The sequence below is a fragment of the Mercenaria mercenaria genome, chromosome 2 (assembly GCF_021730395.1).
Source record: "Mercenaria mercenaria strain notata chromosome 2, MADL_Memer_1, whole genome shotgun sequence".
Lineage (NCBI taxonomy): Eukaryota > Metazoa > Mollusca > Bivalvia > Venerida > Veneridae > Mercenaria > Mercenaria mercenaria.
In genome coordinates, this window is record NC_069362.1 from 1,931,901 (window position 1) to 1,948,618 (window position 16,718).

Below are 16,718 nucleotides of genomic sequence, written 5' to 3' on the forward strand. Positions count from 1 at the left end.
CAACTTCCCTACACGAGTCAGAAGTAGAGGACGAATGATTTCAGACAAAGAGTCTTTTATCAAATTGTCACGGAGAACATACGCCCCGCCACGACTCCGCGATCAGTATATCTGCGTTCTTCATATTGAGCTAAGCGGGCGGGTTCGTCACGAAGGAACATGTAATCCAAACAGTATTTTTCAGATAACAAATATTTATTGCTAACCCAGTAAATGGGTATTAAATAAGTACGGAGTTTTGAAAATACAATGACGAACATCAAAAAGGAACAGGTACGTTCCAAGAACACGGTCCCTTTAACGCAATGTGTGTATGAATATTTACATACTAATAATTTGGCATGGACACAAATACACGTTGACAAACTAGAGCCGAGAAAAACTAGAACACAACAAAGAATGAGGAACACAGGGGCATACCGTTGAGCAGTTAAACCTGTAAATTGTGCATACACCCAACTCTTATTCATTTTTTTTCCAAGTTACAAAACAGTGATTTAAAGAAAACAATATATATATTATAAACACAGGGGTTTATAAGCGAGTGTTATTATGCATAGAGAACGATGAAATGAAATAACATTAGGTGTACACATGAGTGATGAGCTTGTCTAGAAATAGTAACATATATAAATTTCTTTCTTAATATAACCAGTCACATGCATTATCCCAATAAGAAATACAACCACTCTATGTCGGTTGTTAATTCCAATGAATCTTATAATTAATTTCTATGCTAATTTCATATAACTTCTAATGTTTGTAGACATGAGAAACAACATAATTTAATTAAAAACAATTTCAGATATAAGGTAGTGTTGAAAAATACACTGTCTCTTTCAAATTTCGGAAATGATTTGAAACTGGACAGAAGATTAATCAAATGGTGAATATGATAAAGAAGAGTCATATATAAGAGCTAGCATATGTCTATTCCATGACTGCATTTGCAATCATATGAATGAAATTGGAACTAAATGATAAAGATGTGACATTTTATTTGAACTCAACACTGGACGCTCAGGTTTGCTATTTGTCACTTGGTGCCCGACAAACGTAAGTCAGAATGCAATTTGGGCACGATTGATTTGAATAACTTTAGCTGATTTAGTATCTAATCCGCATTGGACATCTTGAATTAAAAGGAAGGTCTTTTCAATATATGCGATATTTGACCTGTAGTCGGGGAATAATCTTCATAAATATAACGAAAACTAGAGAGAAACCATTTTATTCAGCGTCTAGAAAAATCATAATTATCTTTCATTTGTCTAGGTTCAAATAGCAATTTGTAAATGCTGGTTCCCAACTGAAGGCTTTTACCACGCCTGTTTTATCGAAGGAGACGCATCAAAATCCACTGATTAATTTGAAATATTTTTTTGTTGATACGACGTGTAGTTTTTGAGCCTTGAGGTACATGTTTCTTTATTTATCAGTCAGTATAAAATATGTCGAAACTGCGAGTGAGACATTCGCGAATTATTTAATTTGATAAGGAAAACAAACATATGAATAGAGATTTATTAAATAAAAACATTGATTACCAACGTTCTAACCACGTGTTTGTTTGGTGATTGCATAAAGTGATGGTAAATATAAAGAAGAAATAATGTTATTAAAAGACTGTACATATTTTAGCGTTTAAAGGACAAAAAACTGATTCCAGACAATTTGCTTCAAACGCAAAGTATTGGGGAAGTACATTTTTTCTAACGGTGCAGCGTTCTTGTATTGGAACAAAATTGGACTTCTATGATTAAATACTTGAGAATTTATTGATCCTAATCTTTGAAAATGTCAAAACGGTGATCAATTTAGCTATTAAATCAGCATCCAAGCATTTGGCGCCGATACAATGTAAGTCTAAAGCTTGCAGACAAGATTTTATTCCGCGGATTTGCTTTGCGCATAAAAACGTTTTACTTGAACTATGTTATAATCATGATAGATTTGAAACTTATTCAAGATGCATTTCTATTTAAAACCTTTAATATCACTGTATGTACATGTACATCATTTCCCATTAAGTTGCAAGTAGGCCCGCTTTCAAATGTGTAACTTACAGTTTTTAATAGTCAACCTATACATGTAAGACGAGGGATGTTGCTTTTCCAGGTACAGTTTTCAAACAAAGGAGAAGTAATTAAGGTGGCTGATTTCTGCCAAACTGTCAGTAATCAGCCACCATACGTTGTCGATACAGGTGCTGCTATTTTTATGCTATTTCTTTTTTTAGAAAATTAATTGTTGTGGAAACTGGAAGGTTCTTTTATATGTGATAGGTAATATAGTTACTGACGTTTATGGGTTTTCGTAAATTGTGGCTCTATTTTTAAGAGCCAGATATAATTATAAAACGTTACAAAGGTATCCATTACATAAAGTAGGATCTCTATGATTTTTTTTTATTCTAAAATAGTATATTACTACATTATAGCGGTTTCGGTCTTCCTGTTTGGTAGTATACATAGTATCATTTCATTAAAGACGTTTAGGCAATAAATATATCATACACAGTCGTTTCTTCAAAACTGAAATATCTTGTACTATCAGCAATTCTTTCTGTAAATAGTAAAGTGTTTTATAGGCAACTCGACAAGCTCATTTATTTTAAGAATTCATTTGTATGTCTAACGTTTTCCTATATTGTGCCTAAATCTGCACACTGTTTGCCATACAAAACAGAAATGGAACCAAACGAAGGCGTCAACGTTTTCAGTAACGTTTTTATAACTGTATTAAAGTATGCAAACACTATTTTAATAGGTTTTACGGATTCCACTTTCTACATTTTCTACATTTAATTAGGACTAGTAACATTTTAGTTGCTGCGAATTTTTTTAATCGGAAGGATTCTAATTCTACGCGGAAAACCTAAACATGATTTAGAATTTACTTGCTAGCCAACTTTTAACTGTCTTTAAGATAATACAAAAGTGTAAAGCACAAAAACGTAATAATATACATGTGTTTATTTCTTAGATTTTAGCTGAAGCAAGCGAATGTGCCATCGCGGTTCTAGTTTTAGATATAACATGCTGAAACTAAATGTATGTTCTGTTCCTGCTACAATTCGTTGAGTATCACTATATAAAGCGTAAAAAAAATGTTTGTTTCCGGTATCCCGACCTACCCTAAATTTTTGGCCTGACCTTAAATGTTTTTATGGCCTTAGAGAATATTTTTTTTCAATTTTTTAACAAAAAGATGCAAAACTGCACTTTTTATGCTTTAAACATGGCCAGTGATGTTAGAAATCAACTTACTGATGCTCTAAAGGCATAACCCCTTTATTTGTAATCATTTTTTGACAAAAAAATAATTTCCGAAAAGTCTCCCTTAATAAAAATATTTCAAACAAGAAATATCTTTAAAAATGATGGTCGGCGAATTGTAATAAGGAAAGAAGTTTATGAATTTTTCATCTGACATTCATCTTTCATCTAACATTTTTTAAAATTGCAAAACTAAACACCGCACTTTAACAATTTAAATGGTTCTCTATTAATTTTTCGCAAAGGTTTCGTAGGGTTGCAATTTTGTTTCGTTTATCCTTAGACGAATAATTACAGCAGTAGTTTGATGAAGATTCATGAAGCGGTTCATGAGAAGAGGTCATTAAACTTGTTTATATTTTTAGCTAAATTGGTCCCTATCCCCATTTGTAACAAAATAGCAGGAGATCTTACGATATTGTTACACATCGAGTTTAATAAAAATCCATTACATTTTAGTGGTTAATGCGAAGAAAGGCATATCTACTTTTAGCTATAGTGGTCCCTAATAGGGCCCAAGTTCCTATATAAATAAATTTGGAAGAGGACCTTATAATGATGCTCCAGACCAAGTATGACAAAGATCCACCAAGCTGTTCATGAGACGCTGTATAAAGGCATTTCTAGTTTTAGCTCTAGCCGCCCCTAAAAGGGGTCAAATGTCCTAGCTGAACAAAGTTGGCTGCGGGCCTAATAAAGATGCTACAAATCAAGTTTGATTAGAATACATGAGAAAAAATCAATTAAAGTATTTTTTTATTTATTATTTTTATTTATTTCTAAAATAGGCCAACTGATCCCGCTTTAACAAACAGCATATTCGCTATTCATGAACCTTTGAACAATGGCGTCACACCTATAAAAAAGTGAAGGTCAAGCAAAACATACAATTGTAATTATTTCGATATTTCTGTTTCATAAGCAAAGTTTGACCGTAGTCATATCACATAGATAAACTGTATGCAGCGTACCTTGATTTAAGTGTAATGAGATTCAGTCATTATATAGCATATATATAATAAAACAGATTTCAACTGAGTTCAATATTTGCATACCACACTAAAGAAAAATATTCATATATAATAAATCAGTTAAATAATTTATAACAAATATATCAAAGCAAACAAGTACTCATTTTAATATGCAATCTGAATAAGTCACAAAAGCAAAGAACCTTTTCATATACAGACGACCATCGTAACAAGGAAAATCTTTTAAAAAGCACTTCTCCACATAAAAGACTCTTATCACACCCTTATTCATGTGATACGCAGACCGTATTCAGCTCTTTCTTTAATTTGATATATGTTGGTATTTGAACAAGTTTTTTATCATATTTATTAAACTTACTTATCATTTTGAGATATATCAATATTCTTGCTAAATATACTGAGTCAAAGTTAGCTTTAAAACTGTGAACAGCGTTTTAGGATAAACGCTTTGTCTACATTTCACACAGCGTAGCACAATCAACAGAGTGAAAGAAATTGACACTCTCGTCCAATCAGGCAGAGTGTTGCATAAATCTTCCATTTTGATAAATTATCTATAATGCGTTATCAAGTAGTTTGATTTGCAAACTGAAGTCACGTGGCATAGGTAACGAAAACGAATTTAGACGGCGTCGCCGAAAATTCCGACCTACCTACCCTAATTTTTTTGAGCATGTTACCGGAAACAAAGATTTTTTTTTAGGCCTAACTAGACGCATTACTCATCTGTTCTTTTCATTGAACTTATCCTACCTATTCACATGAGCAAATTGCAAACTGTGTTTTCCCCTGCTACTATCTAATTCACAAATTAATACAGTTCATTCACATCAGTGAATTCATCTAGGTAACATTACCGATCATTGTCCATCGCTGCTGCTGAATGACAAAGATGAAATGGCATACAAGTTGTTTATTGCCAATAAATCACACGTTTTCTGCTATATCTGGCATTAAGTAATTTCTTTTTTGAGTGTTTGAATACATGAATACAATTCTGTAGATTATCGTCAATATCACATATCTGCAAATAATTTTTGCGTAACTATACTGTCTAACTAATCATTTTGCTGTGTCAGGCTCAAAAGATATATATAAATACTTAGAAGTCTGTGCAACTGGTAATACAAAGCCCATATCATAAAGGGTGTCATTTTCTAGTCGCAAGATGTCCATGCGTGGCAATTTAACAAAGCGATGCTTTAAACATTGCCATAAGTACATTGTAGAAAAAGCCTTATTTTCATAGCGCTTATATTAATTCTAAAAGCACCTCCACACTTGAACAAATCATATAATTACTGATATTATTGTGTGACATTATTTAGACATAGCCCTGAACTTTTCTATGGCACAGTCTTATATAATTCTGGTAGCTATCGCCGTGGTTCGTACGACAAATTCCAATATGCCTCAGAAGAGATATCACCTAAAACGTTGCATATATTTGGATTAAATTAAACGGACAAACGGAAATGACCCATTCAAATGATGTTTCCCGTAATGCATAATATATTTTTAATTTGGTATTTAAGAGTGAACAGAAATATTGAGATGTATCTTTATAAACATTTTATCTATTGAAACATACTTTTATCATCATAGCAGTTTTTCTTTTCGAATGGTAAAAGTAGCATGTTTTATTTCCTGCTTTCGTGATATTATGCACCATGTAATTGGTTGTTACGAAGCTGATCAGATCGATACGATATCAAACCACAAACACTGATAATTGTTGCAAGGTAACATGAAAACTCTGCTGACGTTGAGACCACTTACATCAACATGACCAGGGAATGAAGATTTTGGAGCATCTTCACTATTATATGCTGTGTATTTCTGAGGGGAAATGTGTAACCAGAAGACAGGCAATCGTTTACTGCTTTATTATTACAAACTTTTCCGTGAAGGAAGTACTAATGGGTTTAACAATAATGGCAAGCGAACGTTTGCTGACAATAATCTATCGGTAAACAGATTGTGTCCTAGCAGAAGTATTGTTAAATTGTCCTACAAAATTGTAGATCAGACATTCATTCTAAGAAGCATTGGAGTCACAGTGTAACAATGTCGCCATCGAAATGATTTTAGTTACAGCATAGCAGTGCCGCCCTTCACTGGATAAACATCATTATAATTATGTAGTGTTTGAATTCATTAGTTGGAAGAACATGTAAGAAGGGAAACTCTATAGATGTTGAGTATTTGAAAGTATTAATGGGTTTAACAATAATGGCAAGTGAACGTTTGCTGACAATAATCTATCGGTAAACAGATTGTGTCCTAGCAGAAGTATTGTTAAATTGTCCTACAAAATTGTAGATCAGACATTCTAAGAAGCATTGGAGTCACAGTGTAAAAATGTCGCCATCGAAATGATTTTAGTTACAGCATAGCAGTGCCGCCCTTCACTGGATAAACACCATTATAATTATGTAGTGTTTGAATTCATTTGTTGGAAGAACATGTAAGAAGGGAAACTCTATAGATGTTATGTATTAGAAAGAATGAATTTAAAAAGGTACAATTAGTTATCAGTAAAATAAGTACTACCATGCATTAACACTAGTACCACTAGTACAGTGCTATGCAAAACGTTAAACCAAATAATATCTTGACTTTACATTCCTGCCTGCTTGTTTCGAATTTACACTAAAACAAAATACCAAGCGATTTTGTTGTTTTTAAGTTTTATACTGCGGGTATCTGAAATTTATTGACCACATAATATGTTTTAACACGTTTATGAAATAGACACGAAAGCAGTTTTAGATTTGGCATAAATTTCTTATTACACTCATTAAAATGGAACTCGTTCTTTGAACATATAGGAACACATAAAAATAGCATCAGTGTACATGAAAATATTAAGTTAAAGGAAGCAGCTGCAAACAGTTTAATACAAAATAGACTATAGTTCCAAAGTTTATTGGCTCATCTAAAAGTGCTTCAAGGAAGTTCCGTGACCTAGACATAATTACTTAATTACAGCAGTAATTCCTTTGGGCGTTTTCTCGTATGTTATTTATAGAAGGCATCCGCATTGTTTTATTGGACAAATTTTATACTAAACCAGAGCAAAATCGTCGTTTTTCTATATATTATACAGCTGAACAGAAATAAAACTCTCTGTACTATTAGAGACCTATATTATTCTAATTCTGTCAAATATATGAGCCGCGCCATAGGAAAACCAAAATATTGTCTTTGCAGCCAGCATGGATCCAGAAAAGCCTGCGCATCCACGCAGTCTGGTCAGGATACATGATGTTCGCTTTCAAAGCCTATTGCAATTAGAGAAACCATTAGCGAACAGCACTGATCCTGACCAATCTGCGCGGATGCGCAGGCTGGTCTGGATCCATGCTAGTCGCAGAGGCACTATGTTGGTTTTCTCATGGCGCGGCTCATATCAGTTTGTTTTTCCGATGCCGTACTGATATTCTAACTCTGTGATCCTGTGCATAAGCACGCTGTAAAGTTCAAAGTTTACGGAAATAGCTTAGTATTTTCCTGCCTTAGAGAAATAGACATACATCTATATAATTTCATTTTGTTTAATTTGGAATAAAACAAAAACTTCTTTTGCTTAACAAGCTGGTACTTTTGCATACTGCTTTACGTACAAAAATACAGATCGACTGTGTACAGACTTTAGCGCAGTTGTTTAAGTAGCTTATTTTTCTATTATGAATTCTTAATATTGCAACTGTCTTCAACTTACAAAATATAAAAAAGCTTGACATCATTTAAAGACTCATAATGCCTGTTGATAACACGGCTGCCACAATTTTTGTTAAGAATAGGTTATATTCATTAGTAACTTGTTAAATCCTGTTATTTGGTAGTTCTTTTCTCCAGTATATGTCGATGTCGAATGATTAAATAACTGGTTGTCATGGTAAAAAGTTTTATTGAACCCAATTATTTTATTATCTCCCTTTATGGCTCTTATGCCATTTGTTCATAGGCAGTAATGAAAGTAGTGCTTTTCCAACCACGTAATTATGCATAACGTCTAAGTAGATACCTGCTTCATCAGTTTCTAACATAAAATTTAAAGCCTTATGGAACTTTAAGTGACTTACGCTATACCATTCAGAATTTAAATGTCACTCATATTACTAGCCGGATTTTTCTAAATTACTAGTATTTGAGTCAATAAAATTCCCATTCATTTTATGTTCAAAAGTTGAAATCCACGAATTCATATCCCCACGAAATTGCCGTTTTGACCAAAACCACGAAATTTCATGCCCACGAAATTAAATGATTTTACAGTATTTGAGTCAATACCTCTAATGTATTTGCTATCTGCTAGATATGAAAATGCAAATGCCGAAACACAGTTCTATGTGCATTTTGCACATCACAACTGGTGTATACGAATAAACATAATTACCCATGATTCCAAGATCGACCCGGCAGTCATTATTACAGAAACATCAGTTTTCCTGCTGACATGAACCATTATCCTATGAAATTCTCCGGCGACTATAGCATTCCGAGATCGGACATGTAAAATATGCTTGTCGGCGAAGATATACAAAACATTTTGAAGAATGGTATTGTGGATGTTAATGTCCAGCCAGGGACATTCAAGAAAAGAAGGACTAGTTTAAGACATTCAAGATTCGGCAAGACAGTTACAAGTAACATAAGCTCTGATGAGATTTTTTAGCCGACTATAAAGTAGAGTAGACTCTAGATTACTTAGCTGATTTTCCTACTGTATAATATATTTCTGAATTGAAGCATTTTACATGTGAACAATGTAAACTAGTTTTGAAAAAGCATAATCTCTTAGTCAGTCTCTTATTCTTTTCACAGCCGGAGTGTCTGTTGAAGAAAGCAGAAAACGCAAATGCCAAAAAGATCACATTGACCATTCATGTTGGAAATTTTATAGTAGACTATACGGATAAATACAATTTCTCGTGATTTAAAGAGCATTTTCCTAGAACCAGCAATCAAAAGATATATGGGGACATTATTTTTCCCTAATAATATTAATATTGACCAATTCTTGTGGAATTCTCTGGAGCGATTAAATTGTACTGTTTTTAGAAAAGCGAATGGGCATCATCTAAAACGCTCGAAACTAAAGAAATAATCTAATGAATGTTGGTGTTTTAGAGCTCATTATCCGGTACTTAATGGTCAATTGTTAACAACGACATTAATGCTTTTGGTTTAAATAGTTTTGTGTATTATGACGAATTTCTAGACACAAATGTCGAGACAGACAGTACAATGCCCGTAATGAATTTCGCGACGGATTATGTCCTTTCCGAAATGTACATCATTGTAACTAGTTCAGGTGCTAGGTAAGGTTTTCGTCGGTAACAATTAAACAACGTCTTAATACTACCTGAAATATTTTTCCGCGTTAGGACTTATATAGACCTTAACCCTATCTGAATTCATAATACTTCAGTATATGTTCAACAATAATGCCATAACAAACGTCCGATATCAAACTGTCGTTGTTTATATCAAAACGATTAAAAATGTGTAAAGTTTGTTGTGATTTTCCCCGCTCCACTGATCACAGGGCAATATACATCATTTTGTATTTCCAACTTTATGGTAATAAATATAACAACCTTATCTACACGATTGCAATTAGCTTTTATGCAGGCGATTTATTCGCCATGCAATGACCCTTTGTTGTCACACTGATCATTAGTTCCATGATTTGTATTTTCCTGCTCTTCCATAACATTTCGTAAGTTCTTGTGTTTGTGTTGATATCTGCTTGTAACGAACACAATATATGTCGTGGAATAGGGTCAATGACCAGTTCATTGTATGATATTTCTACAGTTCCATACACTAGAATATAGCGTTTCCGTCTTCACAGAAGATCCCATTGTTACAATAAAAATTTAGTCTATACAGGAACGTTTCATTAGGTATGTAGACATACATTAATAGCAAAAGTTTTTTGCCATCCTACTAGTGTCTTTGGGTGACAAACATCACATATACCGTTCGCAGCGAAATAATAAAAATAGTTGTAAAACCATGTATTACATCCAAAAGGACATAAAAAAGATAAAAGATATAATAGTCATCTAGCATGACATACAAAATATATCATGTCTCTTTAATGTCGTTAATATCATGCCAGCCTTCATATCAATGTATTGTGGTTCGCTACAATAGTAGTATTTGACTTGATGTAAGGGAGGGCGTGATGATATTCTGAAATTAGTACAGTAAGCAATATAATTAGCAGAATCTACGGAATCCTGTTAGTGCCATGTGAAATGTCGTCCGTCGCCCCTCAAAGGCGACGCACGACATTGCGATACGACATCGCGACAATACGATACGACGCGCGACAATGCGATACGGCACACGACAATGCGATACGACGCGCGACAATGCGATATGACATTCGTCAAAATGTCGCGATGTCGCTTCGCAATGTCGTGCGTCGAGTTGGCAATTTTAGCATGATATGTCACGATGTCGCGTCGCATTGTCGTCCGTCCTATCGCATTGTCGCGCGTGGTATCGCATTGTCGCGATGTCGTATCGCAATGTCGCGATGTCGTATCGCATTGTCGCGCGTCGTGTCCTGCATTTTAGCGACGCGCGACACTCGACAATGCGATACGACGCGCGACAATGCGATACGACACGCGACAATGCGATACGACACACGACATTCTCAAACGACATTGTCGCGATGTCGTGTCGCATTGTCGTGTGTCGCCTATGCGCCAATAGCACGATGCGCGACATCGCGATACGACACACGACAATGCGATACGACATCGCGACAATGCGATACGACGCGCGACAATGCGATACGACAAACGACATTCTTAAGCGACATTGTCGCGATGTCGTATCGCATTGTCGTGCGTCGACCGGTATTTACTTAAATAAATACCGGCTAATCTTGGTCGCATTTTTTCGAACAACTCATCAATTTCATTTTATTATTAAAAGCGTTAAAAGTAAGGTATCAAACTGAAATTTGTTTCAATAAGTAGTATTGCCTAATCGAATTTTAAAAACAATGTTCTTCCCCGACGGGCACGTCGTCGGGAACATTTGGTGAACTTTGCTGCCATTTTTGGCTTAAAATATTAGAGTAAAATAAGGAAAAAGTGCTTATAAAATATTTATTTCGGGTAAAAAACTGCAAATAAAAACTTGTTTCGAAAGAAAATGACAAAATCTGAATGTTTGTGATAAAAAAAGACAACACCTGTTCGTCCGTCTGTACGTAATTAAGGATAAAAGCTGTATTTCCGTACTTTTCCGTACGGAAAATGTCCGTGTTTTTCATTAACTTCAAATAATTGTAGAATGTTCCAAACACAAGATATTTTAATGAAATAACTTTTATAAATTAAATTTAAACATCGCCTAAACGGATATGTAATTTGAATACTTTTAGGTTATGGATGGTGACTTAGAAAGAAGTGAAAGGATTGGGTAGATTTCCACCCCTAACAAATTTAAGATTTTGTCAAGAGAAAATCGCACAAATTACTCAATTTCTTTAAAGTTATTACATTAAAACAAAAATGTCGGATTCTCATTCTGCTTTAAATTTCTACATGTTAATGATATTAAACCAGAAGTCATATTTGCAGTGTTTGGTGTCTTTTTTCTTGGAATCTAATTGAAAGTTTCAGTTGTTTTAAGTTTAATTTGAGTTTTAGATATAGGCGACGTAAATGACACATGTATTTCTACGGTTATACATAATGTTTCCAGTTACCATTAGGTTTCAGGGAAAAGCGCCTCATAATTACCACGTTTTCTTCCTCTAATGTAATTCCTATTTCAAGACCAACCGATTTGGACCTAACCAAATAAAACGTTTCTGTATGTATTACACAGCTCCAATCCTATAGTAATAGATCTGTGTGTCGCAAACCCCAGTCCCCGGGTTAAATGTTCAACAAGGACCTAAATTGTGGTTCTTCGCAAGGGTCTTATTGCTCGAGAACTGTGGTTAAATGTTTAGGATAATCGACACCACTGGCTTAATTATTTCAAGGAAAACCAGGATTCCTTAAAAAAACACACTTTATTTCAAAGTTTATAATTATAATGCCAAGTGCTGTAATAATAAGTTTAATTATTATCACACCATTTAGATTATAAATAGGAAATGCCAACACATATGTAATATTAGATGAAGACACAAGAGTAAGTCCAGTTTTTTTAAATCTATTAAATCTAAAGTCCACTCATAACCACACATTCACAACTACAATGATCTAAATTATGTCTATTAATAAACTTCTACAATTAAGATACGCACCAATTCTGAAATTTACTTCTATTGAAATATATTTTTATGTCAATATTATCAATTAATTTTAAAGCAAAAACTCCAAAATTCTAATATATTCTCTAATAAAGATAAAGTCCACAGTTCCTAAAATTGGCTCTAAATTTTCATAATTTCCAGTCTAAGAAAATGTTAAATCCAAAAGTGTAAACTTAGAAGAGCCAAGAAATAACTGATAAGCCCATATTTATAGCGTAGCACCAAAAATGCTGCAATCTGATTGGTCAAGGACATTTTCCAAAATATGCAAAACTTTTCTCATCAAAAGCAAGAAATGGAATGAATGTCATCAAAAACCAATAACATAAACATAAACTAGAGAAAAACTACACCTTATATTTCAAATTACAAATAATGATTTAAAAGTACTTAAATTAAGTGTCAAAGAACTGACACAGAAATGTCACAATTTTCCCCCTAAAATTCAATATTTCCGGTGCTTCCGAGGGATCTACTTTTCAGATTTTATTTTCTAAAAAGTCTTCAATATTCAATATCACTAAAAGATAACATTCTCTACATGACAGTAAAGTTTCAGTCCTGAAAAATATCTCTAAATATTTTTGATAAACATTTTCATTGGTCAGCTCTAGCCACACAAGATATTCACTAGCAAATTGTAAACAAATGGACACTTTTCAAGATTTCTCTAAAACTACAAAATGTCATGTCCTCAAACTTTACAAACATATTAAGGAATCTATTTACAACACATTGAAGATAAAATTATCTTGGTAAAATAAAAAAAATATGCATTTAGGAGTATGTATTTGTTTTTACAGCAAATTTGTTTCAGAGTCGGGAAAAATATGCAATATGTTTTTGCCCGATTAACTTGAAACTTGCACTAAAGCTGCGTAATAAGAAGCTTTTTACAAGTAACTGTCCTCAAAGCAGTAAAATCATAAAGATATTCACAAAAAGCAAAATTTTACTTTGCCAAAACCCAGTTTTACCACACATGTATATAATAAGATTACTATACAGTTGAAAATATATGCATTTTGTCTCAATAGTTCTTTCATAGTCTTAAAACCTTCTGTTCCCAATAATACATCTGCACTAAAGGCTTTGAATAAAGGAAATGGTTTAAGTATTTTCATACTTAAGAACAGCAAGAACGTTTAAAAATAAATGAAAACTACATGCAAACTATCTGCAAAGGAACTGTATTGTTTGAATATGAAATACATTCGGCATCAATATTCGATACCTTTGTCGCATCATCCTGATCTTAAATAAAACCGTCTTTGTTTTGCTGAACACGATGCCGAATGTTTATATGTTTGTGAGCTTTGTAATAACCTTTACGGTTGGAAACAACACAGAATTTATGTTCTGAATATTTTGGTGTATTACATACTCAACATTTATGCTGAGATGGTGTTATTGATAAAGAGGTGTCGAATTGGCATTAGTTACAATAACGTAACTAGATTTCTATGGTCACTGCTTTTATCAGACATACTCTCGGATATTACACGAGTTATCATTTGAGTAGAAGACCAGACAGACCATTTCTTTTAAATCATTTTTATGGTCATTGTTTCAATCTGACGAAGTGCCACATATTACATGAGCTCTCATATTGGAAGAGGTAGACAACAGAAAATGTAGCAAGATAGAAGGTTCCATGAAAAAATATATGTATCTCACAAAGACGTTATTACTTGAAAACTTTTTCACATTTTGTGCTTTTTGTTCACAGGTTTAATTAAGTTAGAAAGAAGGTAGCTTACTGAAGTATCGTTTGTAGAAGATTTTTTGTTATGTACACGAAAGCTCAAATTTAGGGTAAGTTCAAAACATGTACAAATTGTATTAAAAACACTTGTATCTCTTTTTTTCCAAAAGCTTTCCCCGATGTAATTGTAACATTTAATGCCCTTTTTTCATACCATATCCTTTGCAAAATAAACACAACAGAAATAAATGAATGAAAGTAAGCGGTATAGTGAGGGCGTTTTACAATAAAACTCATTATACTCTTTGTTTGAAATAAAAATCCGTTTCATAATTTGTCTGTTTTGACTTCAATCGTAGCACCATTTGAGCAAGGAACGAGAGGAATTCAGAAAATTAGAGACTAACGTAGAAACTATTACAGGTATAACTAGTTTTTTTCATGGACATCTAGGGGGTTTCAATAGCCATTTACATTTCAAATGTCAACAATTCATTTGCAAGCGTTTCGACACACCACACTCGGATGCACTTGTGTTATTTTCTTGTAAGCATAGAGGCTCCATGTAGGAAGGAAATAGGTTCTACGTAAAGATGCGTTGTTCTTTCACTATACCAGCCAAGCAGTTTCTGCAAAATTTAAAACTGTTTACGGTGATTCTTTCGTATTCAAAGTCACTATTTAAAGATGGGTAAGGGTATTTAATACAGGAGAATCCATCTCGTGTAGGGCGCCCTCAAACGTCACCAACCCCGTGTAGTATTGCTTTCGTAGCAGCAATAGTAGCAGAAGACGCGATGTAAATAGTTTCCAAAATAGCGGCATCAATTGGCATTTAATCGGGATGAAATTCTGACTGAATACTTGAAAATATCAAAGGTATGTGCAAGGCAAGATGGGTATCTTATCTTTTGACAAAAGAGAAAAAAAAACACACAAAGATTACATTATTGCAACAATCTTCTAAAAATCTAAAAAAATGGAAATGAAAGGAGTTTAAAAGATCTTGTCATAGGTAATGAAATTTCGAACCTCAAAGAATCAAAACAAACAGCTGCATAGGAAAGGGCAAGAACAACAAGTAATCGCAAGACAAGCTCAATGGATTTAACAGGCTTTTTTTACACAATTGTCTTCAGTTCCAAAATTGAATTCTGTCCGTCGGATGACGCGGATATTTTTTATGCTTTTGTGCCATACGCATATTCAAAAAACATTTTACCTTCAGATTTTATACTTAACATTATTTTTGTCTTTTGAAAGCAGTGCAAATTACACAGCTAATTTAAAACTTCAAAATTGCGCATGAAAACTTGAATTATTTAACTTGGAAAGAGATCAGGTAACAACCTATATAAAAAGAGATTGCATAAAGTCATGGTAAATATAAGGTAGGAATCATATTATTATATTACTGTATATATATTACAGTAGATGCTATTTTTGTTTATGTAGGAAATACATTTTCCTTATGGTGCAACGTTCTTGTATTGGAACAAAATTGGACTTGGATGATTAAAGACGTGAGAAGTTATTGATTCTAATCTTTGAAAATGTTCTAAGGATGATCAGTTTGGCTTTTTAATCGGAATTCCAGCATGTTGCGGCAATAAAATGAAAGTCTGCAGCCTGCAGATAGGAATATGTTCCAAGGTTGTACTTTGTGTACAAAGAGGCTTTAATTGAAACTTGTTACACAATACATTTAAAATCTATTCAAGATGTTAGTTCTATCTACATGTATAGTCGTTAATATAATTGTATGTACATTATTTCAAAGGATTTCATTCTGATGTGTAACTGTCAATTTTGATAGACAGTGTATACATGTAAGACAAGGGGTGTTGTTATCCTAGCAACATTTATCAACAGTTAAGGAAGAAGTATTTTGTACGATATGTACAGTAGTATTTTACCAATTACACGATTTGTAAGTTGTTCTTTCTGACAGTTACAGTAAGGCAACATCTATATTTCATTGTAGATACATAGATACTATGTATGTTATATGATTTCATTTATAAACAGAAAAATTAAACATTATTGAAAGTGGATAGGTCGTGTATATTTGACGGGTTGTATAGAAAATTTGCAAAACCCAGAAACTCATTACAAAGGTACAATCAATGTATTAAGTAGTAATAGTAAGATCTTCACGAATTTTTGAGGTATTTTTAATAATGTCAATTTTATGACCATGATAAACTATGGATGTCTTTGTTTCAAACGGAAATTTTGCTTTCAGTCAAAAATTGAAAATTTACAGCATTTACTTTGTAAAAAAGGATGATATTTTTAATGAAAAGTCCATATTAAAATCGTTTTTAAGATATATTTAGGAAGTCCCTATTGCCATTTCTGGAGTTCTTTTAAATGTCGTTTTAAATGAATACTATTATACATTTATTATATTTAAAGAAAAACAAGGAAACGCCTTGTTA